Raw genomic sequence first — 27,607 nt, forward strand, 5'->3', positions numbered from 1 at the left:
AGCAAAGAAAAGAAAAAAAGAAAAAAAAGGGGGGGATGGCTAAAGCAAATGTGGCAAAATCTCAATACCCGTTTAATATCAGTAATGGATATACATAGAGGTTCATTATACTTACCCTCCATATTGGTGTTTGAAATGTGCATATAATAAAAAATCTTTTTCAAGATTCTATTAAGTGTTTAAAAATACCTTCCTTTAGGCTTATTTTTTTTTTCACACATCAACTATTGCCCTGAACTTCAACTTGCTCATTTTCCCAGGCCTGCATTTCCAGACCTGTTAGTTATTCCTCTGAGCACAGCAGAGTGATCCTACACAGATGCCCTGCCACACACGGACACATTCTTCCCGGACAGATCCTGCCCCTCCGTCGCCCTGGGCTGTCACTTTATCACTTAATGAAGGCGAAGAACTGAGGGACTCCCGATGCTCCCAGTTATGGATAGTATTTCCTGTAAAGTCAACTTTTACCCAAATTGTTAGTGGTGGTGATGGTGTGTGTATGTGCATTTGTACACGTGGATATGTACCCGTGTGCACGCGCGCGCGCGTGCGTACACACACACACGCACACACACACACACACAGGCACTTCCCCAGCATAGGGGAAAGAGGAATGGACAACCCCACCTTGAAAAACAGCTGTGGCAAGGAAGGCAAGGAGGCTCCGTCTTATATGACAATTCCTTCTAACTGGGGGGACTGCCTGGGACGTCTGAGGCCTAGTACAGTCTCAATGGGAAAAATGGAGTGACTGATTATCGGTGTTTGCAATGACAGAAGTTAGAGAAAGTGATAGTCCGTAGGCTTCCCCTGCAGCGTCGTAGATGGCCCACTTGATCTTAGCTCCCCTGGCCCTGTGGTAGAGAGGCAGGCAGCACAGTGTAGTGGAAGGTGTATCTGATTGGGCTTCATGAGACCTGGGTTCAAGGTCTAGCTCAGACACAAACCAGAGGTATAATTCTCTGAGCCTTCATTTCCTCATTTATAAAATCAAAGGATGAAAATAAACCATCTTGAATGCAATTCCAACTCTAAATTTTTTTCTGATTAACCTACAAAGCATCTTTCAGCTGCTTAATTTGTGTTGTAATCCTATTTTAGATACAACAGGTCTAAATTTGTCAACTCAGGCAGGATTCCAGTTTTATATCAAGAACATGGGCCTCTAGCAATGCATTTATTTAACTGACTAAGAAAAAATGGATTTGGCAAAAGACATAATCTGGGCGGTTTCAATTAAACACAGATGGTTTGGCATACGCCTGGGTAGAGTATTTGTGAATTTCAGTATTGGGCCACGGAAGATCCCCTGAGGAGTCCCAGTGATAACACAGGGTGGGGGGGTACAAAGACAAAAGCCACAGTGACTATTACGCAAGGGTTGACAAAGCAACAGGCTGTGTGGTCGATCTCTTCTAGAGCAGTATCTTAGCTCCCAAATATTATAGACCAGTCATCTCCTGCACATATCTCTCCGACTCTAAACCAGACCTTATACATCAAAAACTGCAAACACATCCATGCTCTTTCAACGAAAGAAATCTTCTAGTAATTTAGTTAATGAGATAATAATGTTTGTCTATTGAGTTTATTTATAAGGATATTCACTACAGTACTATTGTTTAAAATTTGTAAACCGCTAAATGTCCAAAAACATGGAATCGGTTGAATGAAGTATGGGATCCCTATAAAGTAAAATACTATGGGGGAGACTTAAAGATGATGCTTTATTGGATTAGAATGACATGGGAAAATGTTGAATTTATGTAGTTGGGTTAAAAATTACTTATTCCAAAAGAGTACATACAAGGCAACTCCATTTTGTTAAAAAGAAAACACGCATTCACACCCATATACGCACAGTATACCATTGGAAAATCGTAAATACAAATGTGGTATAACACAGAAAAACATAATAGCAAGATTCACACCAGACTGGGGTGAGGTTAAAGGTTATTTTCCTGAGAGGTGGGCGTATGAGTAATCTTTATGTTTTCTCTTTGCTGTCATTTTTTTAATAAAAACAACAACAAAGATTATTTATAACAGCTCTGTGTTAGCTTTCTCTTCAATGACCTTCAGGCTGAGTCTCCCAATGCAAAGCTTTTAAGACTAAAGTAAGTGGGTCAAGAAAGAGAAATCAGTAAGGAGAATCTGTCCCAATCTTAGAATTTACATAATCTAAACCAAAGGGAATTCCAAAAGTTTTGAAAGAGAGCATTTCAGTAGCTAGTTATGTCATCTGGGGCACCTCACCCTGTCCTGCCTCACGGGCAGGTTATAGATTTGCTTTATTATTATTATTGTTATTACTAACAAGAAGAACTTTTGCAGAGCTTAGTTGCTACATATATAAAATGAAGTGGTTTAACAAGATGCTGTATGGTTTAACAAGATGCTTGCTTAGGTCCTCCTTGGCCCCCAAATTCTTCTATTCTCTGTTCACCAGCAGTTTCTACTAAGACTATAATGTATGCAGAGTTTACAATTAGAGAGAAAGGCAGCAGGAATGAGGGATTCATTATTTGGGAAAGAATAAAAGAGAAAGCGCTCGGGGAAGGAGCGGCATCCGTATGGCTTGAAGCTGCCCGCTGAGACATCATGGAAACCACAGAACCTGAACACGCACGGGGTCTTTGGGGCTACACAGAGGCAGTCCTTGAGGAGAGAGAAAGGGCAGTGGGAATGCCGGAAGGAGCACAAGAGGATGCTCTGAGGGGGCTCAGGAAGGAAGAACCACCTAAAATTTCAGGTGGTTTAACCTCATGGCGTAACAAACCCATACCCAAATTTCCATTGAAATGACAAAAAATTACTTTTGTAAGAATCTGGGGAACTGTGAAATGAAAGTAAAAGTAAAGAAGAATGCAGGGCGCCTGGGTGGCTCAGTTGGTTCAGCGACTGCCTTCAGCTCGGGTCATGATCCCAGGGTCCTGAGATCGAGCCTCCTTGTGCTCTCTCTCTGTGCGTCAAATAAACAAATAAGATCTTAAAAAAAAAAAAAAAAAAAGAATGCTACCTGCATGCTCTTTGGGGGGAGGAGGATTTCTGTATGATGGAGGAAGGCAGGGCTGGCCAGCCTGCATTGCGGTATCAGCGGAGGAAGAGCCACGCACCCAGAGGGGAAGGTCCCAGGAAGAGTCTGCACCAGCTCTGAAGAGCAGAACAGCAGTGCTGGAGATGGGGAACGACGGAGACCGCAAGAGCCACTTCTGCAAGCGCTCAGAGACCAGAAGGCTGGCTGGGCCATGTCATCTCCAGCTTACCCCAGGTGCTCAGAGTCTGGCTAGGAAAAATTGATGGCCCTCTCCTGCTGGCTCTCAAATGGGGTCACTGGACCAGTGAGAGCAGGGGATACTTTTCCAACTCCTCTGGGGCTACATAAAGAGAAAAAAGGAAACTCTTCAGAAGGGGCGCTACTCTCCCTACACTGGATGCTTTTCCCAAAAATCTACACGTAAGTTTACCCTAGTGCCCAGCATTTCCACTTCTAAGAATCAAGTCATGAGAAGTGAAAGCGCCAACTTTCTTGGAAGTAAATGTTCCCCGCAGCATTATTCTTCATGGTCGAGCTGGAAACAATCCAGAGTCCATCAACTGGGGGATGGATAAACACAATAAACACAAGGTGGCCCATCCACGGAATGGAACATGACTCAAAGGCCAAAGGAATCAATGAAGCCGAGACACTTGCTCCAATATGGCGAACCTCAGAAACATGCACAGTGAAAGAGATGGAATGCACCAGACAGCATGTTCCAATTCCGTGTATGAGAATCCCCAGAAATGGCAATGTCATGGAGACAGGGAGCAAATCATGGTTGTCAGGGGCTGAGGTGAGGGCAGGGAACAGCTATAAATAGGCAGAAGGAAAATTACTGGGGTGATAAAAAGTGTTTTAAAACGGGTTTGTGGTGATTGCTGCACAGCACTATAAATTTACCAAAAATCATTGAATTCTAAACTCATAATGAAAAAAATTTATGGCATTGTACCATAAAAACATGTACATCAGTAAAGCTATAAAAGGAAAGATCAAGAACTGTATATATTTAATTCACACACACACACACACACACACACACAAGGAAGTACTGAAAAGCAGAACAGTCCCTGCACAGAAAAATAAGGAATCATGCCTAACTCTTTTTATAAAAATCATTTTAAATCAACCATAAACTCCACAAAGTTAGAGAGTTGCCTGTTTTGTCACTCATCCGTTTTGTCACTCATCCCGAGCGTCCAGAGTACTCCAGGAATGTAAAAATCCTTCAATATTAGAAAAACTACTCTAATACTTTCGTAATGGTTCATTACATCAACAGGTCCAGGAACTAAAAAGCCGTATGTTTTCAAAAGATTGTGAACTCACACTTGATAAAGTTCAATACTGATTCATATGAGAAAATCAACTGTCAAGAAGGGGAGAATATTTCTTAGGTGGTAAAGAATGCATATACATACAGGGGACTGAGAAAATACTGTGTTCTTGAAAAGCCAGCTACTGAAGACTGGAAGACTCATACGTTGTTGGGAATCAGATCAAGTGTTTGCTGTTCGGGTTGTATGAGGACAAACGATGTCATGCAGGTGAGGCACATCAAAGGCACAGAAAATGACACAGCTGAACATTTCCACACTTCTACTGTGTCACATAGTTGAGGGCTGTCAAATGGATGAAAATTTCCATTGCCGTGATATTGTGCAATGCTGGTAACATTTTAGGGTTTGACAGAAGAAATCGTTCTAAAATTCATGAAACACAATCAAACAGAAAAACATCAATGTCAAAATCTTGCTTAGAGCTGCTGACTTGTGAGGAATGATTGCGATGTCACTTTTTTCTAAAATGATGTCCTTTACCAGCGTTTCTACCCATTTCAGGCTGTGCTTCACAATACTCGAGGGAGGCCTTGCAGGAGGCAGAATTTCCCCTGTGATTCTGCCACCAACATCCTGCAGTTCTGTTTCCTCTTCAAAGCTGTCAAATGTTATCAGCCATGTGAAAACAAAATGCTTTGTGGGGGGTTCCCCTTTCATCGCCCGAGGTCCTCACAAAAATGTTAGGATTTATTTTGTATGCATCTGTGAACAACCGTAGTGCATCTGTCTGACCCAAGCTTTCATGGTGGTCAGACACAGCCCTTTTCCCTGATAGGTCCCTTTGTGGTTGGCCACACTTGACAGTTCTCACAGCCTCTATACCAAGTCTTTTGTTGCCCACAGAAGAACTAGAAGGACATCATTCTTTTTCCTTTATCCATTTGTTTGCTTTTAGCCACTTTGGTCACTGAAGGACAAACTAAGCTTCTGGTGCAGAAGCCAAAGAAGCAGGAAGCACCAATGGACAAACAGGAAGTGGAAGAAGGGGAACCATGAGTGGGTGACTTGGTGACTGACACCATGACATGCAGGATTTGCTCCCAGTTCTCAGGCCCCCTGGACTGGCACATCTTATAGCATCAGAGACCTTTTCAAGATGAAAAATAACTTGTAATGTTTGGGTTGGGTTTGTTTTAAGGCAATAAGTTCACTAAACTCAAGGTAGGCACTACATGGAGATTCATTGAACATAGAATACATGTCTTATAATAAACTGGCACGGGGCACATTTAGAAAAGAAGCGGTAAAGATTTTAATGTGGGATAAAAAAATGGAAGAAAGGACTTCATGTGCTCAGGAATGAATCATACTTTTCCTCTTCGGTGCTTTAACTCCACCCCCCCCCCAACTTTCCTGGCATTCCCTCATTGGAGCAACTGCAAAATGGCTGGCTTTGCATTGGACCCAAGTGGGAAGACACTGCACCCAGACTTAAGAGCAGCCCCTGAGAACATCTGTTCCTTTGAACATATGGGAAGATGTTTCAAAAAACAAATAGATAAGCATAGCTAACTAGCTGATTGAACATTAAAGTCCATTGATCTGTAGCTTGACTTTGTTACACCAGGGATGGATGTATTTTTGGGGGGGGGTTGGGGGTGGGAAATGAGTTTCCAGAATACCATTTCTGCTTGCATGATTTTGAGAAAAGGGATCCAGAATGACATTCTGGAGTGTTCGGCCATAAAAATAGCATGGACCGTTCCAATCTTCCAGCACTTTCCCCTGCCTGATAAAAAAATTACTTTGGAAAATGTGACTTTTGTGATCTTTGGGAGGAAGCCTGGAAAGGGTGGGCTGAGGGTTCCGAGTGACACAGGAAATCTGTGTTTGTAAGGCTTAAGTGTGTGGGTGTGTTCACGTGGGCAGTGCTGGAGAAGAAAAATGAAAGAAAACATTTGCAGACCTTCGCAGGCAGGAGCTGAATGAGAGACTCAAAGAGTCCATAACATTTATGAAACATATTTGATATCCGTAGAATATCCTGGATTGAGATTGTCAAAAACAACTGACATCAAAAACACAATCTATAGAAGAACAATCTGACATTGGACTTCATCAAAATTAAAATATTTTTCCTGTGAAAGGCACTAAGAGAATGAAAAGCAAGCCACAGATTGGGAGAAAACATTTGCCGATCACATACCTGACAAAGGAGTTGTATCCAGAAGATACAAAGAACTCTCAAAACTCAACAGTAAGAAAACAAACAAACTGATTTTTGAAGTGGGCAAAATATTTGGGTGGACACTTCATCAAATAAAAAGATGCTAAACATCCTTAGTCATTAGATAAACATAAAGTAACCACAAAGAGATGCCACTACAAACATATTAGAATACCTAAAATAAAATTTTAAAGCAAGCTAACAATATTGCGCACTGGTAAGGACGAGAAGCAGCTAGAATCTTCATTCATGGCTCATGGGAACACAAAATGGTTCAGCTACTTCAGGAAACAATTTGGCAATTTCTTACAAAGTTAAACATACATTTATCATATAACCCAGCAGTCCCACTACTTGAAATTTATCCAAGAGATAAGAGATGTTATGTTCATGCCAAAATCCATAGGCACATATTTAAAACAGCTGATTCATAATCTCCAAAAACTAGAAGCAACCCTAAGGTCTTTCAGTTGACAAATGGCCACATCCATACAATGGAACACTACTCAGCAATAAAAACAGTACTATTGAGACAAGCAGTAACATGAATGAATCTCAAATGCATTCTGCTGAGTAAAAGAAATCAGACTCCAAAGGCTCCATACTGCATGATTCTATTTAGAAGACGTTTTGGAAAAAGCAAAACTATAGGGAGAGAGAAAAGATGAGTGGTTGCCCAGGCCTAGGTTGGTGAAGAAGAGTTGACTAAGAAGAGACAGTAGGAGGACATTCTTTTCGATGATGGAACTCTTTTTATCCTGATTATGGTGGTTGTCACAGGACTCCAGCCATTTGCCAAAACTGATATAATTGCAGGCCACAATGAATACATTTTACTAGATGTCAATTTCAGAATAATCCTTTTCATCTGCTCAAATTTGTTGCATGCTTGTTACACAGAATTACTTGGCATTCTCACCTCCTTCTGACCTTCAAAAGTTTCCATAGCTAATGGGAGTTTTGAATGGAAAAAAAAAAACACAGTTATTTCTACCATCCACAGTGGTTTGGGTGAGGTGAGTGGCCTCAGAAAACATGGGAATGTGGGGAAGATTAACACGTCAAGCTAAATCTTTCCAGATGGTAAGGGATCAGGTTCCCAGGGTTGGCGGTAGTGCCCTTCATTGAGCTTGTCTCTCTCATGGGCGCTAGGGAAGGTCATGACATGCCATTCCCAGCAACAAGCCCACACTCCTGTGAAGAAAGTCTGAACATGACCCTCATCCAGGTTCTTCATTTTGGTGTCCCAAACAAGTAAGGAAATAAGCCCGGGGTGTTTCCTTCCATATACATAATCTCCCATTTCTGGTGGTACTTGGTGTTTAGTGTAAGGGAGGGCATGATGGTAGGCAAGTTGGTGGGGTTAGAGACCCTGCAAAGAAGTTCTCTTGTGGAAAACAGTAGGTAGTCCACTCGGTAGTGTTCAGGAGACCTAATATCCAGTCCTGGTTCTGCTGCTAACTTGCTGTGTTCAGTCTGGGGCAGTTCACAGAATTTCTCCCATGTTTTCTCACTGTCTTAGTCAACAATTTTTTGACTATAAGAAACAGATTCTGAATCAAACTGGTTTAAGTCAGATAGATACATAGATAGATAGATCAATCCATAAGTGGTTTTCGAGTGGGGACAGTTTTACCCCCCCAAGGGATATTTGGCAATGTCTAGAGATATTTTTGGTTGTCACCATGGGGAGGGGATATTGGCTAGGAATGCTGCTAAATACTCTATGATGCACAGAACAGCCCCCACAACAAAGAATTGTCTGGCCCCAAATGACAATAGTGCTGAGGTGGATATAAATATAGGCACACACGTGCATATATAAATAAAGCACGTGTGTGCATGTATATATAATTTTCTAAGGATAACCTCATTTGAAACAAAAACTTAAAGAAATTTCAGGAAAAGAATCATGTCTCAGGATGAATAGAAATCAAGGTACATTTTGTGAGTTTTGAGCTCTTAATAGAGCTCAAGGGCTTCCTCTTAGTGCCCTGTGATTTGCAGGGCTCAGTTCCAAATGCCCGTTCTCTGTGAGCCTCAGACTGAGAGAAAACCAGACAGGCGCAGCTTAAGTCAGCTGTTCATTCTGTTTCCTGTCAGTTCTGTCCAAGGGGGCAGGGTTACAAAGGCCAAGCCTGTGCCACCCATGAAGACTGTGTTGGAAGCCCTCCGAGAGGGGGGAGCTGGGAAACAGCCCCAAGGAGGCCTATTATATTTATCAGGAAAGTGATAATAATGCCACCTAGCCTCCAGAAGCCTTCAGTTAAATAAATGACTGGGGGTCCCGGGTCACTTGGAAAAGGAAATGGCAGGTCTCTCCTTCAAATGGAATTCATAATTTTTTTTTTTTTTAATTTCTCTTCTGTCTTGAAGAATAGTTTGCAATTTTTAAACTGCCACAGAACGGATGTTTCCCAGTTTGCATCGCTGATTGCATGAGCTGTACTAAGTTCTGCATATTTATGGCTGTTCCAAGTTACACCTTAGAGCCGTCAGGATGTGGGGGGTAATTTTGCTACCTACACTTTATGATAGAAGGACCACGTGAGATATCAGAAAGTACAGTACATCCCTCCTCCGACACAATACGCGGGGTCTGAAAGTCAATCATCGGCTCCCCACGGTCACTTATTCTGCAGCGAAGGAAATGGCCGCCAGGAACCGGCTCAGTTTCCCAGCGGCAGCTGCAGGGGTCTGGCGGCGCCCGCCGAGCCATCCCAGCCCTGGCTGTGCGTGCTGCCCCCTGGTGGCCACGGCCAGCTTCGCTTTACAGGTCGGCAAGCGGGATGCGGCTCTGTCGCGGAGCAGGGCCTGTAGTTGAGGAACAAGAAGCAATTCTAGGAATTAACCCATTGTTGTCACCCTCCGATTGGCCCAGGCCAGAAAGACTGGGTCAGGAAAAGACTGTGCACTGGGGAACCCATGTGATTTTTTTCCCAGCCAGCCTTATCTGTTTCTCCACATCTCTCTACACGCAGCACCCAATAATTACTTTTGGGGGGGAGGGGCAGCGCAGAGGATGGGAGCCATGTGCCGGTCACATTATACCTAATGATCGCAGAGTTCCTTACTGAGAAGCTTTCCTGTGCTTGGAACCATAAAGCAATGGCTTTAGCCTTTATAAGACTGCAGATCCCATTGAAAATCTACATGTGTACACACACACACACACACACACACACACACACACATATTTTTTTTACATACTGAAGCCGATCCAGGACACAAAAGGAAGGGCACTAAATACAGGCCTGAGAAAGATGTTAGTTGGGTATTAAATGTATAATCATAAGCTGCTCTGAAGTCATTTGAAACAGAAAGGAAAAATGTCAGGGGTAATTGAAGGATCTGAAGCCCCTTACTGTCTTCTAGAATGTGTCAAATGCCCATATGACTCTTGAGCCATATTTATTCATGCTGTGTATCCTCCACCTTCACCCTTAACAACGGGTCCCCATTTACAGGTCTGAGTTTCTGCCGGCTTTGCCCATTCCCTGTGGTTTCTGTCCAGAGTCCCTGGCAGAGCAGCAGCTAGGCCCGAGTTGGGAATGGGAAGACTGGCTGGGATGAGGCCAGCACCCCAACTCACCCAGGTGGGTATGAGTGAGTCCCACACCCTCTCTGGGCTCTGACTGAGGACAAGCATTCCTTAATCCCTTTGGGGATAGAAGACACACTGTGGACAGGTGAAAATCGTGGAAAGAGAAGCGGCCTACAATTTCTGAGTCTGCAATGTTCTTGCAAAAGCAAGTGCTCCCAGGACACTCCATGGGCCGTGCATGCTTCGAGCAGGTGAAGCGCCTGCTGGCCCTGCCCTTTGGAAGCACTCGTGGCAGTAGATCCTAATCTTTGCTGCGTAGCTAGTCCCTTAGGAGCTTGTAATAATTGGTCCCAAATAGCTAGACCACACCTCTGCCACTTCAGTCAATACCTCTGGAGGGGAACCTAGGCAGCAAAATTTGTTAAGACCTCCCTGGGCAATTCCGAATAGCATCCATGTTTGCGGAGCAGTGATTTAGAGGAGGTGAAGGGGAGCTTCCACCCTGAGCTGGATGCCACCCGCACGTGGTTTTGGTGAGCTGTGGGGCGATTGCTGTGATCACTGGAACTAGGGCCACATGCAGGCACTGGGGAGCTCACAGGGAATGAGTTAAAGGTTGTGAAAACCAGAGGCTGGACAGTGCTTAGGAGGTTTGCAGTGTCATCTGGGCCTGAAATGGAGAGAAGACAAGTGGGCAGATCTGCAATACGGGCAGGAAGCAGAACCAATAGACTGATAGGCACGACTTGGAGGAGCAAGAGGCCCTGAGCTCAAGGGTGGACTCAAAGATGAACCCAGTTTCCAGATTACAAAGTGGAAGACCGTCAACTCTATAATTTGCAGGGTCCAGTGCAGAATGAAAATGTGTGGCCCCTTGTTCAAAAATGACTGACTTTTGGGGTGCCTGGGCGGCCCAGTTGGTTAAGCGTCTGACTCTTGATTTTGGCTCAGGTCATGATCTCAGGGTCATGAGATAGAGCCCCACGTCGGGTTCCTCGCTCAGCAGGGAGTCTGCTTGGGGATTCTCTCTCTCCCTCTCCCTTTGTCCCATTCCCCCTCTCGCTCGCTCTCCATCTCTCAAATAAATATTTTTTTAAAAAAATATTGACTTTCAAGACGGCAAGAGCAGAGCACTAAAGCACACTCAGGACTCTGTGAGCATGGGGCCGTGTGCAACAGCACAGGTCACGTGTCCACACAGCCAGCCCTGAGGAGGGGATCCTGGCCACTTGTAGAGCAGGGAGGGTGGAGCAGGGGGTGCATGGAGAGAGATGACTAGAATGGAAGACCACTGGACTGATGATTCTGCTCCTTGGAAGGAGGCACGAAGTGCTAGCTGGGGGTATTACAGGAGACTAGGACCTCTCTCTCTTACTCTCTGGCTTCCGATCTTTCCTCCTCTCCCTTGCTCGTCCTTGCTCCCTAGCTCAGCCATCCACTGTACTATCTGACTGTATGACAACACAGATGTATTACTTTAATATTCACATTTCCTGAGTAAAGCTGCCTTGCGCCTGAGTTAGGAGCTCCCTGGAGGCTAAAGAGGAGAGCCAGTGTCCAGTTAAAGAGAAGAGGGAAGGAAGCAGGCTGGTGAACATGGCTCCCAGCCCCCTGAGTCTGAGGTGAAGGAATTCGTTGGCCACACTTTAGTCTCAGTCATCAAGAAGATTGATTATAGGGGCAAGAAGTATTCCTTGTGACCCTACTCGGCAATGTGAGCCCTGTGATCTCTCTCGGGAATAGGCAAATGCTCTGTCATCCACATGCTGTCCTAATTAGCTTCAGAAACCAAAAATTCTACCTCTTTCTCCACAAGAAAGTCACAACTGCCTCTCTGACTTTTTTCATTTCACTGGGATGGAAGAAACCAGCGGGCCACAGGCCAGTCCCCAGCTAGTCCACAAAAATCCCTTGATCAGCAGCTGTATGTCAGGCACTGTTGTTGGCAGTGGTAATGTCAAAGGGAACAAAACAGATGAAGCTCTGCCTTTGGGAAGCTTACAGTCTAGTGGCAGTTGGAAGCCACGGACACACAAACAAATAAATATCATTTCAGGTATAAAAGTGTTATGTAGAAAATAAAATCAGATATTGGGATAAAGGCAGACTGGAGCAGGAAGACCATATTAGATCCTGTGGTCAGGAAAGAGCTCTTCAGAGAGCTGGTATTTGAAGTGAAACAGAACGGGGTGGAAGAAAGACAACAGGGAGACCCAGGGAAGCGTGTTTCAGAGAGAGCAGCAAGTAGGCCATGCAGTAGCCTTGAGCACCTGTGTTGAAGGAACTAGAAGGTGGGCTTGGCTGAAGGGCCGTGTGAGAAGAGCCAAGGAGTGGCAGATGGGCGGGGAGAAAGGGGCGGGGTTCAGATCCCACAGGCAGGGGTCCTCAGACTGAAGTTCATTCTACGCATACAGAAGGTTTCCAAAAGGACACGACATAACCTGAGTTCTCTGTTGAAGATATGGAGTCTGGCCGCAGTGCAGAGAATAGAAGATACGGGACAAGAGTGGAGGCAGGAAGGCTAGTTAGCAAATGATCGCAGTAGACTCAGCAAGACATGATTTCCAGTACCTGAGGGATGGGAGTAATCAGATTGGGGGCCTTACTTGGTAATGAATCCAAAAGTTTTTCCTAGTGGATTAGATGCAAGGTAAGAGAGAGGAAGATGGACAGAAGAGAACTATGGGTGTTGAGTCTCTGTAATGTAGTGAGTGGTGGAGCCTTTACTAAGGCAGGTGCACTGCGTGGGGAGGGGCAGGGCCAGAGAGGCTTGTTGGGAGAGAGAAGCCCATGAGACCTCCAGGGGAAGGTAGTGGGCAGTCTAGAACCCCCCAGAGAGGTGGGGCTAGCATGAAACAGGGCAGAAGGAATGTAAAGCCACAGAAGGGATAAGGTCACCCAGCTAGTGAGGAGAGAGCCAAGACAAGGGAACTGAGCCTGGGACCAGGGCTGGCTTCTTCGTCATACAGACTGTGCAGTTCTCCTGGGTCCCAAGTTCATGCCGTCCCTGCACTTGGTTTAATGCTCTGCCGTCGCCCTCTTGAAAGTCTTAATATTCGGCACAAGAGGTTCCACGTTTTCATTTTGCACTGGGAACCTCAAATGATGTGGCTGGTTCTGCCTGGGACACTTCAGAGTTAAGAGTTCCGGGGGAGTAGGAGATTCCGTCACGAAGACCCAGAAAAATGGCTAATGAGGCAAAGGGAAGCCACGGAGTGTGCTGTCAAGGAAGCCTTGACATTATCGCCAGGAGAAAATGGCTGACCAGGTCAAAGCTTTCAGAGCAGCCAAGCGAGAAGAGAACAGAGTCCACCCTTGGCTTGCGAAGGTACAAATGTTAGCGATTTTGATGACGACTTTCTTGGTGGAGTGGTGTGCGCGCTGATGTTTAATTAGGTTACTGCAGAACAAGACGTGACCGGGTCCACCACCAAGAACACAAATGGAGGCCCTATCTTGCAGTCCACGCCCCTTCTCTCTGCACCCAGCTGTTTCTCACAGTGAGGGGCCTCACACACGTGCCTGGGGACACGTCAGCCCGGACACGCTAGCTGGGCTCTGGACTTCCTGCAATCAACCACCCGGGGGGGGTGGTCCCAGGAAAACATGCGTGTGAGTCTGGAAACAGCTCTGGCCAATTGTGTAGGGAATTTTATGGTCCCACATGGTGTCGAAGCAAGCAGGGCATGTCCCCTTGGCCAGGCGCCTCACGCCAGGAAGGAGAACACAGCTGCAGCGGGACCAGAGCAGGGCCAGACCTCCAGATGGGGGCCCCGTGGCCCAGGTCTAAGGGTTGAAAGCACTGGGTGATGGGAAAAGGAGGGGGTTTTCACACAGCCGCCCGTGTTTTTCCTCTATGAAATATAAAAGTGAGGGTGAAGGCAGGAGGAGGTGGTAAAGACTTGAAGAGAGAAAAAAAGGCTTTTGGGGAAAGGAAAGTAAATTTACTAGGTAGGCATGGTAGGCTTATCTGGCTCTGTTGACTGTCCAGCCGATATGATTGATCACAAACTGAAGTAAATCCAGGCGGCTCAGTGGTCTGATTCTCCTCAGCCACATTCAGCTGCCTAGGTACAGGCACCCAGAAGGGGGGGGGGGGTCACTGGGTTTAAACAGGGTTAGGGGATATTCCCCGTGGTGATGACTGTGGGAGAGAAGCAGGTGATCAAAGGGCGTTTGTTCAGCAGTGAAAAAGTGGTAGAGCCAACGGAATGGTAGCTCACTGAGGCCAGAGAATGACTGACTGAAGTGGGTGAGCTGGGCACCACAGCACGGGAAGCCTAAAAGTGGGCTTTCGGGGATGGTACAGTTGTAGGGGTGACACAGTTTAATTATGACTAGGAGCAGCTGAGCTGGGTGGAGAAAGTATTAGTGGGGATGTGGCCGTCAAAGGAGAGATACTACCAATAATAAAGACACCAGTTCATTGCCAAGTGAGGTGTACACACATTATTCGATTCTTATAACAGGTCTATAAAGTGGGCAGGACTACTGCCCCCATTTTTCAGATGAAAAACCTGAGGCACAGGGAGATTAAAGCTACTTGCCCAAAGTCAAACAGGTGACCAAGGACTGAGCTGGACATCAAATCCAGCTTATTTGACTTCAAGGAGTGTGTTTTTAAAAACTTCCCCCCCCCCCAAACCCCCAACTACACTCAGGTCTGGCTTCTTAGTTAACTGGAATTTGTGGGGGGGTTTTTCTCTTTCAAGAAACATGTTTTTCTGGAACTTCACTTTTTATCTGTAAAGACACAAAAGGGACTAAATTATCATTTGCTTTCATTATGATGCTGGGCATTTCAAGCCACCGAAGGATAAGATATAAAGACAACACTGTGCTGCCTAGAGACTGGTTAAACCCTGGGCTTTCTGGAGAGTAACAATAGAAACAACCATGTTAGGGGTAGAAATGCAACTACGCTGTCTGCGGGCGTCCTCTATGGGCGGTCAATCAGAATAGCAGCCTGGGATCAGAAATTTGATTTGTCTCTTCTTAGAAGAGAATAGACGAATTACCAAGTGAAAACTTGCCCCTTGTAGATATTTAGGGGCTGTGGTTCAAGTGGGGCAAGGAAGCTTTAGTTACAGAAACGTTTTAAATTTCACAATCGCGGGCGCCTGGGTGGCTCAGTCGGTTAAGCATCTGCCTTTGGCCCAGGGCATAATCCCAGGGTCCTGGGATGGAGTTCCGCATCAGGCTCCCTGCTCAGCGGGGAGTTTGCTTCTCCCTCTGCCTGCCGCTCCCCCTCCCCCTGCTCATGCTCCCTCTCTCTCTCTAGCTCTCAAATAAATAAATAAAATCTTTGAAAAAAATAAATTTCACAATCGCAGTTACTTCACTTAGGAACTTCTGATTCTCTTTAGTGGGAGAACCTTGCTTCCCTCTGTCTCCCCCTTGAGACTGTGAGCTATTTGAGGTCAAGATCTTAGTCTTTTTCATCTTCTTATATCCTTAGCCTAGTAAAGTGCCCAGCACATAGCAGTCGTCCAATAAATATGTCAACCAGAATAGAAGGAAAATGAGCAAAGTGGTGCAATTTCATAGAACAGGAGGGACTAATCCACTTGGGCAATTCAGGAAGGCTTCCAGGAGGAGATGGGTGGTGGCCATGGTGTTGGGGGTGAGGGAAGTAGAGTCAAAAAGAAAATCCAGAAAGTAGAATGGCAAACCTAGGGGGCAGATATAGAGATCCCACAGGACAGCGATTGTTTTTGTGTGTGATTCTGGAAGGAAGTACCCTACCGTATGGCTGACAGGTGAGGCTCCCAATCCTTCCAGAGAAAGTATGAGCAAGAATAAAAAAAATTTCATAAAAGCGGGTAGAGGAAGCTAGTGTAGCAGATGCAGGTAGGCTGAAGAAAGAATTTGTAAGGACTTCTTCCAACCATGGGCACTGAAAAAAAAGGACAATTCAAGGTTTAAAGAAATGTTCCTATTGTTTCATTTTTACCCTAAACTGTGTGACCTCACCGAAATTCAGTTCTATAGATACACAGAGCGCCTCTCACAATGTTCTCAAAATACCTTATTTTCTCAGACTGAGCACTAGGAGCAGGGTGACTTTCCTGGTTTTTCACAATGAGAGTCTCAGAGCTCACAAACCCCCGAGTTCCAGGCAAATCAGGACAGCTGGTCACCCTCACTGAGTGGGAGAATTCAGAACGGCGCACCGGGAGGTCGGCGCCGAATGAAGAGAGGGCAGGTCGGTGGCAGGACATAGCACAATGGGCCTTCGCCGAGAAGGTGACAACTATACTCTGTCCCTTTTATCATCACAACTCTGGGTGGTGGGCATGGTGAGATTTTTTTTCACCCACCAGCAAAATGGGTTTCTGGGTTCTAACTAACCGAGCACGTAGGATACAATGCAGAAGGATATCAGAGGGGAAGGAATACACTCACAACAGCAGAATTGAGGCCAAGGGAAAATAGGAGCCTCACTTTGAGGGGCCTGCTGTTCCCTCATAATTACATCAAACAATAATGATCTAAAAATGAATGGTAGGCACAAGAGTAAAATTCTTACAGTAAACCGGAAAAACCAGCCTGCTGTGGCTGTGAGCCCCATGTAAGTGATCACCATTGAACGTCGACTCCAGTGAGGCCCAAACAAACAACTTACAACCTCACTTCAGTGGCCAGAAGTACATGGGACAGAGGGAGAGGCTAGCACCTCGGGAGGAAGTGGTTCCTCAATAACGGGGGAGGGTCTTCCAGGCCGTACACAGCCCAGAGTCACTCTTTTCCTCCCCAAAGTAAGGGAAGTCTGAGGAACTTCTCCTCTCACAACAACACGGAGACGGCGACGTTTCTCCCACAGGCATTCTGCAGGGAACTTAGCACAAGCTCCCCATTAGGCTTTCTGGAAGGTTATAACTCAGGTACTTTACTGATTTAGGAAAGAAATGGCAAAAGAAAGAAAGAAAGAATGAAAGAAAGAAAGAAGGAAGGAAGGAAGGAAGGAAAGAAAGAAAGACGGAGAGAAAAAGAAAGGAAGAAAGGCAAAAAGAGAGGCACCTGGGTGGCTCAGTCAGTTAAGCAGCCGGCTCTTGATTTCAGCTCAGGTCGTGATCCCGGGGGTCTTGGGATCGAGTCCCGTGTCAGCCTCCATGCTCGGCTTGGAGTCTGCTTGACCTTCTCTCTCTCCCTCTGCCCCTCCCCCCACTCACACTCTCTCTCTCTCTCTCTCTCTCTCTCTAAAATAAATAAATAAAATCTTAAAAAAAAAACAACAAAAAAGAAAAGCAAGAAGAAAGAAAACGGAAAAAAGAAGCCGTATAAACATAAGGAAGGACTGCACCTTCAAAGATTGGAGCTAAAAGGAGTAAGAAACAAGAGATGCCAGTCAGCAACAGCCCAGCTCCATTGCTGTGGGACAGGGACGGACACTGGGCAGGAAAGTGGATCAGCAGATGTTACAAAGACCATTTGTCTAAAGAAAAGACAGAAGAACTTAACTGGACCAAGACAAACAAAACGCTAGCACCGCTGGCCGGGACTTTCAGCTCTGACTTGCTAGAAGGAGTTGATATCATGGGGCGCCTGAGTGGCTCAGTTGGTTAAGCGACTGCCTTCAGCTCAGGTCATGATCCTGGAGTCCCGGGATCGAGCCCCACATCGGGCTCCCTGCTCATCAGGGAGTCTGCTTCTCCCTCTGACCCTCCCCCCTCTCATGCTCTCTCTATCTCATCTCTCTCTCAAATAAATAAAACAGAATAAAATCTTTTAAAAAAAGAAGGAGTTGATATCGTATCTACAGTGTCGTCATGCCCATGCAGTGATGATGACAAGTGATATTTATGCAGCACACACCAATGCTTGCTATTACGCTAAGCGTTTTACAAAGATCATGTCCTTTAATCCTCACAATAACCGTATTGGTTAGCCCTGTGATTGTGCCCATTTTACAGATGAAGAAACTGAGGATCAAAGTCCCATAGCAAGCGATTAGTGGTGGTGGGATCAAACTTAGGCAGTCTGACTCCAAAGCTAGCTTTCAAACTACTGTACCACATCTACAGCTGGCTTCTCTTAAAATATTAAAAGAATTCTACTTAGCCTTAAAATCTTTATACCGTAGCACTTCCTCTTTCACTTTGAAATTCCCAAACCAACAAGGAAGCACACGAATGGTTCAGAAGCCACAGGCCAGGGTCGAGCAGTAGAGAAGCATCAGCCCCATCTGGAACTAGCTAAGGTCTGTGTGCTCACATTTGGGGGGTGGGCAGGTAGCATCAGGAGGAAGCAAGGAAGTGAAGCAGCTGTGACCTGAGTCAGTCACAGTCCTGGTGACTGACACCTCACAGCTTATGGAGAAAATGCGGTGGCACCAACGTTTGAAAACACTTTTTTTCAGAAAGATGGAGGTGTGGGGGAGCGTGTGCTATCAGCGTGAGGAGCACAACATTGAGAAGGCTCCCTGAAAAGGACCTATCCTATCGAAGTCAGCAAATAAACGTTTTATGAATGAATGACAGAAGTGACTGGCCCCAATGTACTGAGGATACCATCACTTCCTACAACTCCAGGGAAAGAATATAAGTGGTTGTAGAATTGCATTTGCATTTATAAACTAAAAAAAAAACCTCATCCTCAGCTTTGGCATTCTTTGGACACCATTGTTTAAAAAATTGTCATGCCCAGTTGCTATTAATAAGTAGGAAACCTAGCCACAGCATATCTGAGGAATTGTGTGCTAATATATTGCCTATAATTACCCCCCCTTCCTCAAAGACTTAATTGGCTTTTCATAGTCAAAGAGAAAACTCATTTGCAATGATCACATAAATTTATATCAAAGACAAAGGAAATATACGTGTGTGAAGTGAATAGGCAAAAGCTGTGATCGAGCTTCAACTTAGGTCTGAGCTTCCTGGCAGCCAAGACAAAAAGAGAAACACAATAACTTGCACAACTGTGCAGAAAGGAGAAAGCGCACCAGTCCCTCCAAGGAGGCAAAGTATTTCCGGGTGCTGAATTCCCAGTGAGTTTTCTCACACAGAGTTTCACGTAGGTGGCAATGGCATTGTCCAGTCCTTGTTCTCATTTTACGACACAAATCAGGGGCAAATTTCATGAAGTCATTACTTGCAGTAAAGATAAAAACCGAGCGTACAATATGGAAGCATAACTCAGTGAGCCCGTTCTGTGAGGATGCAAAGGTCATGTCGTCCAAGTACAGTGTCCAGTTTGATCTGAGTTGGAAATGAGATTATCTATAGAGAAAGGAAACAGGTGTTTGCTGATCACCTAAACATGGTCTATGTGTGCGAAATATTTTTTCCTCTCAACATATGTATTATTATCCTATTTGAAAACTAAGCAATTTGTCCTGGGATTCACTAAGAATTAGCAGAAGGGTCTTACACATGAATTCTTTTCTCTACCACACACCCGCCTACACTCCTATCGAGAAAAGCCAATGAGCAATTCGTCCCTTAGACAATTTTTACAAGCGATTCAAGTTTGTTCTCTCCAGGGAGGGCCTAGAGCACTGGTTTTGCATATTTCAGAGTAGGACAAATTTCTGTGGTTCAAAAACCATAAGTTGGTGGAGTTGACGCATATAGGCAAGTTCAGGAACGTTCATGGAGCTCACCTCAGAGGAAGTCCACAGTCTCTAATCTATAAGCCTCTCTGTTTAAGCAGCTTGAGAAAGGATTCTTTTACTCTCCTTCCAGTGACTGAAAGACTTAGAGTCTCCGAGAGGGCAAAATGTCAACGCTGTAACCAAAGCATGGGTAGGAATTGGGAGAAAGGGAGCCCTGAGTAGGGAGGGCTCCAGGCAGATGAGAAAGAGCAGGGAGCTGAGAAAGGTCAGATATGACTGAGGTCTGGAGTATGACTGTGTGTTTGCCTCGGGAAGCAGAGATGGCAGGGTCAAGTGGGCAGGTGAGCAGGGCCAGATCCTAAGGACTTTGCGTTTAATCCCTTCACCGGGAGGAGCTATACAAAATTTCAAAGCTTTTTTCTTCTCCAAAGAAACAGAAACTAAGTGCAGGAAAGCCAGCCTGAGAAAGATGCCAAGGCTGGGACTCACTAAAGAAAGCACATGTCTATATCTTAAAGAAGAGAATGGCAGAGATGGGGGAGGTGGCTGGACCAGAATTCCTCTTCATCGGCACCCTCCCCTGGCTATTCTCAACACAGTCTATAAGACTTGTCTTATAATTGTCTCCTTGTCTGTGCCCCACTAGCCTGTAAGCCCTGCAGAAGTAGAGAGCAAGACTGTCTTTATATTTGGCTACCAGACCTATGGGTGTAATTTTTTTTTTGTAAAGTGATATTTGGTTTTTTAGAAAACGATCAAAGGAAAAAAGTTTCAAGGAGAAACATGGTGACAAGTAAAGCATAAAACAAGAAATGTAAATGATTTTCTCTTTTTGTAACTTCCATATCTCAGTTCCTGTCTGGGAACTCTACAAAATTTACATACCATCCCCTGGAAGGAATCCCTCGATTGGCCTGTGCTTCCCCATGGATGCCCCTGGTGTTGCCCCCGGTTCATCAGCCTTGCCAGTGGGCCTTAATCGCTGTGGCCACAGCCGGGGCTGCACGTCAGCTCTTCACACACTCCCTTCTCTTGCATCCAGTTAGCCAACCACGGGACTGCTTCACGAGAGGTTATACTTTTTTCCCTTCAAGCATCTTGTGTGTGAAGGGTCATCATCACCAGCTTATTCTTCTCAATCATTCCCAGGATCTTTCCAAAACCCCATAACGCACGTTCCTTACCCAAAGGACCACACTCCAGCATCTGCTGGAGTTATAAAGCATCTGCTTTATAAATGGTGAGCCAGAGACAGCAGTAGTACCGTGACTAGAAGACACATGGCTGTGTATACCATGCGAGGACCTTGGGGTATCTCACTCGAGACCCGTTTTCCGAGATACATGCACCAAGCCACTGAGCTCACCTCTGCCCATCCAAGTATACCTTGGTTCCCAGTCTAACACAAAGTCCAGAATCTAAATCGACCTTGCCTGTCCTCTGCAGGGAGGACTTTGTCAATGAGTGAGCAGAAAACAAGATTTTGACTCCCCGTCACCACTCGAGTTGCCCCTCACTCCGCTGCTGTTTAGAATAGCATCAGTCTCTCTTCCCCAAATGGCCAGGAGGCTCTCGGCCTGGGCAGCAAGAGATATGCACCCTGTGGAAAGAATTTAATTGATGCCTAAAGGTAAGTCGATGACAACACAGGGTAGGCATTTTTACTCAAACGAGGAATAAACCAGGGCGCCTGGGTGGCTCAGTCAGTTAAGCGTCTGCCTTCAGCTCAGGTCATGATCCCAGGGTCCTGGGATCAAGCCCCGTGTCAAGCTCCATGCTCAGCGGGGAGCCTGCTTCTTGCTCTCCCTCTGCCTCTCTCCCTGCTTGAGCTCTCTCTGTCTTTCTCTCAAAGAAATAATAATATCATTTAATGATATTAACAAATAAATAAATAGAATCATTTAAAAATAAAAGAAAGAAAGCAAAGTTGAATGCCAAACAAACCAGCTCACCGCGGGCTTCATGGTCTTGGGATTCCCAATCTAGGGAACCAGCATTTCTGTGTTCATATAAAATGAGAAATATGCTCAAATGGGGAGGCCTGGTGACTTTGGGGCCAGGTAGCTCTTCCAAGAAAACCCTCCATCCTGGGTCTAGAGGGGCAGAAATTCTACAGATAATCAGCTGTGGGTCCTGGCTTGCTCCAACCTCTGCAGTCAGATGAAGGTTTTGCAGCTGGCTGCAGATCACCAAAGGGCATGTGTTCCCTGTAATATCTTATGCCAACATGCTTGACCAAGCACTTTGGAATTGTTTTAGCTTTAAGTATTTTTTTTTAAAGATTTTACTTATTTATTTGACAGGGACAGTAAGTGAGCAAGAGAGCACAAGTAGGGGTAAGAAGAAGCAGAAGCAGACTCCCCTGCTGAGCAGGGAGCCCAACTCAGGGCCCAATTCCAGGACCCTGGGATCATGACCTGAGCCTAAGGCAGACATTGAATTGACTGACCTACCCTGGTGCCCTTAGTTTTAAGTATTTTTAATAACATAATACTTGTTCATCATAAGAAGCCTGGAAAATATTCATAAAATAATAATACAATCCCTATCAAAATACCAACAGCATTTTTCACAGAACAAGAACAAAGAATCCTAAAATTTGTTTGGAACCACAAAAGTCCCTGTATAGCCAAAGCAGTCTTGAAAAAGAAAAAAAGCCAGAGGCATCATAATTCCAGACTTCAAGTTATATTACAAAGCTGTAATAATCAAAACAGTATGGGTACTGGCACAAAAACAGACACACAGATCAGTGGAACAGAACAGAAATTCCAGAAATAAACCCACCATTATATGGCCAATTAATCTTTGACAAAGTAGGAAAGAATATCCAATGAGAAATAGTCTCTTCAACAGATGGTTTTAGAAAACAGGACAGCCATATGCAAAAGAATAAAACTGGACCACCTTCTTACACCATACACAAAAATAAATTTAAAATGGATTAAAGACCTAAATGTGAGCCCTGAAACCATAAAAATCCTAGAAGAGAACACAGGCAGTAACCTATTTGACATAGGTTCAAATATGACATTGCCATGACAACTTCTTTCTAGATAGGTCTCCTGAGGCAAGGGAAACAAAAGCAAAAATAAACTATTGGAACTTCATCAAAATAAAAATCTGCACAGTGAAGGAAACAATCAGCAAAACTAAAAGGCAACCTACAGAATGGGAGAAGACATTTACAAATGACATATCTAAAACAGGGTTAGGATCCAAAATATGTAAAGAACTTATAAAACTCAACACCCAAAAAACAAATAATCCAATTTAAAAATGGGCAAAAGACATGAACAGACAATTTTCTGAAACAGACATACAGAGGCCAACAGACACATAAAAAGATGCTCAACATCCCTCAGCATCAGGAAAATGCAAATCAAAACTACAATGAGATATCACCTCACACCTGTCAGAATGGCTAAAATAAAAAACACAAACAAGTGGGGGCAAGGATGTGGAGAAAAAGGAGCACTCTTACACTGTTGGTGGGAATACAAACTGTTGTAGCCACTGTGGAAAACAGTATGGAGGTTCCTCAAAAAGTTAAAAATAGAACTACCCTACGATCCAGTAATCGCACTTCTGGAGAGATATATATATATATCCCATACATACAATGGAATATTATTCAGCCATAAAACAGAACGAAACCTCAGTATTTGCAACAACTTGGATGGCGGTAAAATGTCTAACACTAAGTGAAATAAGTCAGTCAGAGAAGACAAGTATATGATGTCACTCATACATGGAAGTTAAGAAAAAACAAACAAGCGAAGGGAAAAAATAGGAGAGAAATAGATACAAATCAAGAAACAGACTTAACGATAGAGAACTAACTGATGGTTACCAGAGGGGAGGAGGGTTGGGGGAATGGGTGAAATAGGTGGTGGGGATTGAGGAGTACACTACTAATAATTAATAATAATAATAATGCATATGTGTGTGGGCATAACGCACCCATAAATCCTTCACCCATAGTTAACTACTGCTAACAAATCGTGTCCATCCTTCCAGATTTTTGAGGGTTTATGCACATGTTCATTTCTTTGTTCATTTTACTTAAACAATAAACTCTCATGTACCTACCACTGTACTTAGGCACCTTTGAAGCTTCCCAAATGCATTTCCCTTGTTTTCCCTCTGGAAGTAACCATCACCCTGAGTTTTATATTAGTCAGCTCCTCGCTGTTCCTTACAGTAGTGGCCGTGAACAGATAGAGTTTTTAACCTTAATATAATGACACCCATTCTGCTCTTCTGCGCCTTTCCCTTTCCGCCGAAGTTTAAGTGTTTGCTATTCAATCTCATTTTACTATGTAACTACAATTTCTTTTTGGTCTTATGCAGCATTCCATTTAATGAAAATACTACAGTTTCTTTCTCCACCTATTGCTGATGGGCATTTGGCTTGCTTCCTGTCCCCTGTTGTTATGAGCAATGCTACTCTGGAACCTCCGTGTCTCTTCTGATTCCCATGCACAGGAGCTTCTCCAGAGGGACCAGCTCCGCAGTGAAATGGCTGCTTGGGAGGGTTGGTGCATCATCAATTTCACTAAGTTGTTTTTCAAAAATGGTTGTGTCTTCAGTGTACGAGACAGTTGCTTTTGGTTCATGTCCTCAAGAACACATGGTATTGCCAAACTTTCATTTTAGCCAGTTTGGTGGGTGACAAGTTTGTCATGCTTTTAACTTACATTTCCTGATTATTGCAATTAAGCATATTTCCATATGTTTACTGGTGGTATCATTCCTCTTCTGTAAAATTCCTATTCATGTTGTTTATTTCCTTTTATCATTTTTATTGACTCATAGGACTGCTTTATATATGAATTCTATCTCTGTGTATCTCTGCATCTATTGATGCATCTATTTATCTAAAACTATATTTTCAAATCTGACTTCTTTTAACAAGAATAATAACCTTCGTTGCATAAAACCTTAGGTTTTATGGATTGGGTCTAGTTAACTACAGTCTTAAGGAACAAACGTTTTCATTCCCTCTACTGTGATTTTCTAAAGAGCCAAACTAGACAAAGTGTATCAGACAAATAACGATTTATCAAACAGAAAACAAAAATCAAGTAGGCAAAAGAAGCCCCACCATTGTCATTATACCCTTTACTCCTTGGGACACTAGAATAATGAAATTTTCTTTCTCAATTGTTTCTGATTTCAACATTAAATTTCAGAGGGGAAAAGAAACGTTAAAACACCATGTCCACAGTTCCTCTCATTATGAGTCTCAGAGTCCATATGCTCTCTAGGGTCTGCTTCCCATTTGGACTTGGGGGAACTGAGAACAAAATCAGATGGACCCGAGACTGAAGGCAATACAGGTGGTCCAGAAATTCACAGGTAATCTTCCCACTAAATGCTCCCAACCCACGGGTCAGAAGGAGGCTTTCTCTGGACGGTCAATGCCCTCTGCACGCTGGGTGCTGGATGTGCCAGACTCCCCCGGGACTGTGTGCAAGAGAAGATGCTGTGTCCTGGAACCTGCCCTCTGAAGCTTACGATTCAGTGAGAAGGACGAATATGTGGAAAAGGAGATTTGACTGACAGCATGAAAGCAGTGGAAGGCTGTCGTGGTTTTCATTGTTGGACTAAATGGAAGATGATAAAGGATCAAAGAAATGCATGCTCTGGGCTCCACCTGAAGTCAAATCTGTTTGCTCTCCATTCCCCTTTGCTCTAGGGTGGTCCACTAGGATCACCAGGCAGATGCAGGCTGGCCTGGTTACATTCCCCCAGCACTGGTGCGCCCATGCTGGTGGTCTTCGGGTCAGCCCTGCCAGCCAGTTGCCATGCTCCCACCCCCCCCACCCTCAGCTCTCTGAGATGGAAGTGCAGTGGGGATCCCCTCCCCCACTCTCACAGACTTTCACTTTCACTCCAGCCCAGGCTCCTCACTCACAAGATTTACGGGAAACTGGGAACACAGCTGGCAAAAAGAAATAGCTGGGATCCGCTCCTGTGTCAGAGCCTTGCTAGTTCCCTATGCAAGTGCTGGTTCTGGTATCCATCCTAGGCTACTGCTCATCCCCCTGAAGTTATAGCTTACCAAGAGTCTCTTGAAAATTGACCCAAGCAGTGAATCGTGAGGTAATACTTGGGTTCCACTATTTGGGATGATCATCTACTCCAGTGGTTCTCAGTTAGGGCAGATGTCTCTACCCAGACATCTGACAATGTCAGGAGACATTTTTGGCTGTCATAACTGGTGGTAGTAGGAGAGTGCTACCGTTGTCTAATGGGTAGAGGCCAAGGATGCTGCTAACATCCTCTAATGCACAGGAGAGTCCCCATCACTAAGAATTATCCAGCCCCAAATATCAATAGTGTCCAGGTTGAGAAACCCTGATCTACTCCTCACTACGCAGGCTGGTCCTTGACTTCCCTGACATGACTCCCAGTTCCACGCGTCTTCTTAATAGCTGTGGGATTCTTTGCTATACCGTTAAGCCAGTTCTTACAGTCGCACCTAGACAAAGGATGCTGGAGAGGGGACCAGTGGTCCTGTGGCTGAGTCAGTGACTCTTTCTCCTAGGAGAACTCAGCTTGTGATCTGAATTCTCATCAGTGTGACACTCATGAAAGATAGTCTGGCGGCATCCAATCTCTTGGGGTGACAAACTTGTAAATGACAATGGATAGTGAGAAGGGCTTCTTTATATTTCATGATGTAATTATTATTTTTTCTTTAAATAATACTAAACTATATCATCCACTTATAGTCAATCATTCATTTAGTCAACAAACGTTTATTGTGTGTCCACTAGGACCAGACACTGTGCTCTATGCTAGATGCATAGTAGCTCTTCGAGTCCACTAACATAGACTATAGCCCCTACAGCAGGACTTCTTCATCAGATGGGATGGAGGGAGGGGTGCTTGTTAAATTGCAGGCACATGAGCCCCCATCCAGATATTCTAATTTCACAATTCAGCAAAATGCCCAGGAACCTGCATTTTTAGCAAGTACTTGAGGTGACTCTCATATAGGCTATCCACGGGACCATGATTTAATAAACATTGATAAAATCATGAAATTTACCCAACCTAACCCCAGGTCTGAGCACATGCAGACCTGAGCTCTAATGTGGTCATTTCCTATATCCCTGGGGGGAAAAATCATTTAACCATTTAATCAATTAATCATTTAATCATTAATCTCATGTTTCCTATTTTTAAAGAGGAGAGTAAGACCTGTTCAAACACAGATGGTGAGAGGTTAGAATGACCCCATGCAGATAGAAGCAGGACACTTAAAAAGGAACAAAACCATAGAAGTTTTACTTCTAAAAACTAATTTTTATGACATATAATAAAATGAGCATTTGCCAAGTACACTGGTATCAATAGTAATTGGGAGAAAAAACTCTTGCTTATGTAAGAGGTATGCACACTACCTATTCTTGGAACCGACCTCAGCATGCAGTGATTCCTAGTGTGATTAGGGACCACAAATCCTCCCTGGACACCAAGATTAATGGCTTCTCTGATTACTCTCGATTTTTTTTTTTTCAAATCTCTTCTCAGACCTACATCATTAACTCTTCATTGTGTGGCTTTGCAGTGGACCACTTATTTTAGGAACACATTAACCCCCAGTAGAAGACCACATCTAAACCTTGTTCCAAGCAAAACTTTTCCAAGCCATGAGAAACACCCCCCCCCACACTTACCTAATGTCAAGGAAGTTAGCTCACTGTGCAGGTGTGAGTGTAAAGCACAGGGAAATCACTTTCAGCCCAACTGCTCTCCCCCAAATTACTGTGATCGATTAATAACAGAAGAACCCCATATAATGAAACTTATGATGACAGTTATATAGCAGATTAAGATCAATGTGTCACTATTAACATTAATAAGAAGAGCTTTGGATTAAAGGCCAGAATATCTCAGAAAACATTCCATCATCCCTTAATTAACTTATAATGCATTTCTCTTT

General features: G+C 44.4%; 1 protein-coding gene across 1 annotated transcript in view; it reads right to left on the reverse strand.

The window, feature by feature from the left end:
• Nucleotides 1-27,607, reverse strand: part of ARHGAP25 (Rho GTPase activating protein 25) — an 86,770-nt gene that overhangs the window by 58,165 nt on the left and 998 nt on the right. The window lies entirely within an intron of this gene.

Source organism: Eumetopias jubatus, unplaced genomic scaffold (genome assembly GCF_037043125.1).
Source record: "Eumetopias jubatus isolate StellerSeaLion01/CBP00866 unplaced genomic scaffold, mEumJub1_p1.0 scaffold_9, whole genome shotgun sequence".
Lineage (NCBI taxonomy): Eukaryota > Metazoa > Chordata > Mammalia > Carnivora > Otariidae > Eumetopias > Eumetopias jubatus.